Source organism: Oryctolagus cuniculus, chromosome 10 (genome assembly GCF_051225735.1).
Source record: "Oryctolagus cuniculus isolate XC-2025 breed Fujian yellow rabbit chromosome 10, ASM5122573v1, whole genome shotgun sequence".
NCBI classification, from domain to species: domain Eukaryota; kingdom Metazoa; phylum Chordata; class Mammalia; order Lagomorpha; family Leporidae; genus Oryctolagus; species Oryctolagus cuniculus.
In genome coordinates, this window is record NC_142876.1 from 68667134 (window position 1) to 68671720 (window position 4587).

Sequence of the window (4587 nt, forward strand, 5' to 3'; positions counted from 1 at the left end):
AATCACTATGAATTATAGGCAGCAATAGCATTGCAGAAGAGGAGTTGATTTGTTAGTCAGATTCCAATTCATCACACCACAGCTTCACCTCTTGACAACTGGTTACTCATAAGAAAATAACCTCTCAGAACATCTATTTCCTCATCTAAATCTTCCTCTATGAAAATACCACTTTCCTTGTATGTACTGATAGGAGTTTTAGGTGAAATCGCAGGTAAAATGCTTAGTAATAAATCAATGATTATAGTTATTATGTATATATTCATATTATGTATATATTAGAGGGCTTTTTAAAGTTTATGGGAAATTTGTGTTATGTTCTAACTCCATTTTTCCATGAACATTTTGGAGGTCTTCATATATAAATTATAATTAGTTTAGAATGAGTTTGATTCTTCACTTATATATACATGTAGACAGAATGAGAAAATGCTTCTTAGCATATTCTACCACAGAGCTTCCAATTTTCTCTAAAGACTTATTTCTTTATTTAAAAGGCAGAACAGAGACACAGATATAAATCTGTCTATCTATCTATCTACATATATACATATGTGTGTGTGTGTTCAACACATATATATCCTATTATACACAACACTATATGGGATGCTGGCACCACAGGTGGCGGCTTTACCTGCTATGCCACAGTGCTGGCCCCCATGAATATTTTTTTGATGTGTGCATAACACCCTTCTAATCTGGAAGGCAGGTACAAAAGAGAACTGAAACTTTGGAGTTACACTTTTAAAAACCTCCATTCAAGGGCAGGTGTTCAGCTCAGCAATTAAGAAGCCACTTAGAAAAATCACATTCCGGGGCCGACACTGTGGCGTAGCGGGTAAAGCCACTGCCTGCAGTGCCGGCATCCGATATGAGCGCCGGTTTGAGTCCTGTCTGCTCCACTTCTGATCCAGTTCTCTGTTATGGCCTGGGATAGCAGTAGAAGATGGCCTAAGCCCTTGGGCCCCTGCACCCGCGTGGGAGACCCGGAGGGAGCTCCTGCTTCCTGGCTTCGGATCAGTGCAGCTCCAGCCATTGCGGCCAATTGGGGAGTGAACCAGTGGATGGAAGACTTCTCTCTCTCTCTGCCTCTCCTTCTCTCTCTGTGTAACTCTTTCAAATAAAATAAATAAATCTTTTTTAAAAAAAGAAAAATCATATTCCATATCGGAGTACAAGTTCAAGTCCTGGCTCTCCCCTTGATTTTAGCTTCTTACTTATATGCACCCTGGGGGGAAGACAATGATGGGTCAGGTACATGGGAGACCTGGATGGAGTTCGAGGCTCCTGTCTTCAGCTATTGTAGTCAATTTGATAGGGATGGAAGATCTCTCTCTCTTTTCCTCTCTCCCTCCCTCATTTCTCTGCTTTCAGGTAAATAAAAAATAAATATTTCTATAAAAAACTAAGGCAGAAAAACATTCATATAAACTCCACAATCTAAATATCCTGACCTGAAGACCAGCTATTTAAACTAACTTCACATGGAAGTAATTAAGTCACTCCTGAAGTCAACAGAACAAATTAAATTTGAGAGGGCATGCTCCAATTCCTTGAGTATACTCTCAAATTTGTATTGTTGACTATTTTACGGCAGATTTTGACAAATACCAAAAGAAAGGGCTGAGCAACTAAGCTCCAGGAACTCCAGGTACCCATCACACAACTGTAACCCATCATTCATTCTCCACTTCCTTGAAGAGCTTCATGAAAAAATATGTTATTCATCACATTAGGCATATTTATATTTCAGAAAACTCAGATTGGATAAAATAACAGCAGAGATTTTTAGGCTTCTGAACCTGCAAGCCCAGTTGTGCGCAGGGAGCAGGATTTCCTGATTTGGTTGCCCATGTCTTCACCATGTCTCCTGCAGATCATAGATGAGCTATAGCAACAATGCAGGCTTGGGTCACTTGCTGGCTGGTCCACTGCTATCTTTGATGAGAGCAGTAGAAGATGCTGAGTGACATAGATGAAGCTGGAGTTCACTGTCTCTTCATGAGGGAGCTGAGAGGAGGCATGGATCCATGGTGAATGTCTGTGCGTCATTTTCAAGGAGAGGGAGGATAAATGGGCTCTGGGTAATGGTGAGTAAACAAGAACACTGAAGGTAGTATAAGCCATTGTACAGGAATTCTCTCATTTTAATGAAAAAGTTCAAACTAGCCCCCACTAGTCAGGGAATGAATTCAAGAATAATAGAAGGAATCACTCTGCATTACTTTGGAATCGCTCTGTTATGAATAAGTTTGGTTGCAGGTGACAGAAAAGCACAAAATATCAGCCAATTGGACAAGATAGAGGCTTATTTTTCTCTCTTGTGAAAGAATCCAGACAAGACCTGATATTGTAACTTCATGGATAAAGAAAGGAAAACAATAACGAAGGGCTTCCAGCTCCTTTTGTCCTGTTCCTCAATGCTGGTTTCCATCTTCAAAGTCCCCTCATTGTTAAAAGCATCCTTTAACTTCCCAGTTATTAACTCTACATTTCAAAGAAAGTTGAAAGGAAAGCTAAAAGAGTGCTTGTTCTCACCTTTGCAAGAGCCTTCATAGACGTCTTACACAATGCATAGGATCACATCTGATGGGGCCAGGAACTTGTCACATGATCACACTGACCCAAAAAGAAGGCCACTGAGAAATGCGGCCTTTCAGCAGGATATGCCACCCAGCCTTCTGAACCGCAGGCCTGAAGGAAGACTAAGTACTGCAAGTGTTTGATGCTATTACTCTTAAAACTTACGGACATGGCCATGAATAGCCGAGGGGCCGTAAGATGCTGCCAGTTGGGATGCCTACATCCCATACTGTGTCTGTGTTCAAGTCCCAGTTCCACTTCCACTTCCAACTTCCTGCTAACGTGAACTCTGGGAAACATCAGGTGATTGGATCACTGCCACTTGTGTAAGAGAACCAGATTTAGTTCCCAGCTCCCAGCTTTGGCCTGGCCCTGTTCTGAGTGTTTGCAGGTACCTGTGGAGTTACAAGCAGATGGATGAGAGCGCTTTCTATCTGTCCAAGTCTCTCTCCTTCTCAAACAGTTAAATAAATAATAATTTTTAAAAGAAATCAAAACAAATTGGAAAAGAAGAATAAATTTAAAGAACTTAAACTTTATTTTCAAGGAATATACTAAAACCAGGGCAGGCATTTGGGGCAGCAGATAGGTTGCCAGTTGGGATGCATGCATCACATATTGGAATGCCTGGGCTTGAGTCCTCACTTTGCTTCCAATTCCAGCTTTCTGCTAATGTGAACCCTGGGAAGCAGCAGGTTAGGGCTCAAATGCCTTGTTCCCTGCCATTCACAAGGAAGACCTGGAATGAGTTCTGGGCTCCTGGTTCAGCCCTGGCTGTTGCAGGCATTTTGGGTGAATCAGTGGATGGGAGATCTTTATATGTTTCTGTTCATTGCTTTTCAAATAAAATGAAAAATAAATTTAAAAAGGAATTAAATTAGAACTATAATAAGAAAAATGCAGTACTGGCAAGGAATCAACATAAATATCAATGGAACAGAACAGAGTATTCAAACACATACGCAAACATATACAATTATAATCGGTGAGCTATTGGCAAAGATTTCCAGATTTGAGTGGGAAAGAACAGTCATTTCAAATAATGGTTGCTGTAACAAAAAGATATCAATTATGGAAAAAATAACCTCAAAGCTTGTCTCATAACATAGGTAATTTAAAAAATAGTACAAAATTGGTCATAATTCTATCTATAAGAGCTAAAACTCAAAAATTTCTAGAAAAAATGTAGAACCCGTCCTTATATCACATTATCCATTCAGATAATAGCTATTCAGTCTGTACCTATTTATGTCAAAAATAGTTAAAATCATAAAGACAAACTAGCAAAGCAAAATAATCAGGAGCTTAGTATCTCAAATGGACATTGACAATGTAAGTAGAAATAAAAAATATAATTGACTATTTCAACAAAAATAATAATGTGTTATGGGATTTTAATACATGTAAAAGTAAAATGTATGATGGAGAAAGTACAAACACAGGCAGGAGTAAAATGAAACTAAAAAATGTTATAGCCACTAAATAAAAAAAAGTTATAACTAGTCAAACAACAAAAGTAATAATATAGAAAGATAAACAATAGCCAAATATTCTAAAAAGAGTAAAAATAAGGTATAAGGGAATAAAAATGAAACAAAAACACAATTAGAAAATGTTAAATATGAAGATAAAAATGTTTTAAAGTAAAAGGATGGAAGAAAATATACCATGCTAACACACACATACACACACACAGAAATCTGGAGTGTACATATTAATATCACATAAAGTAGATTTCACAGAGAGACTATTACCAGACATACAATAGTATATTCATAGTACTAAAATTTTCACATCAATAAAAATCAGAGATATTTATGTACCTAATACCAGAGCTCCAAGGTACATGAAGAAAACTTGTTAGAACTACAAGAAGAAAAAATACAATCTATAAGAATGGTATACTTCTTCTATACTCATTTCTCAATAAATTGCTAAGATAAGCAGAAAGAATTTCAGTAAAGCTACAACACAACATCCAAAACTGTTAGGGATTCTAGTAAA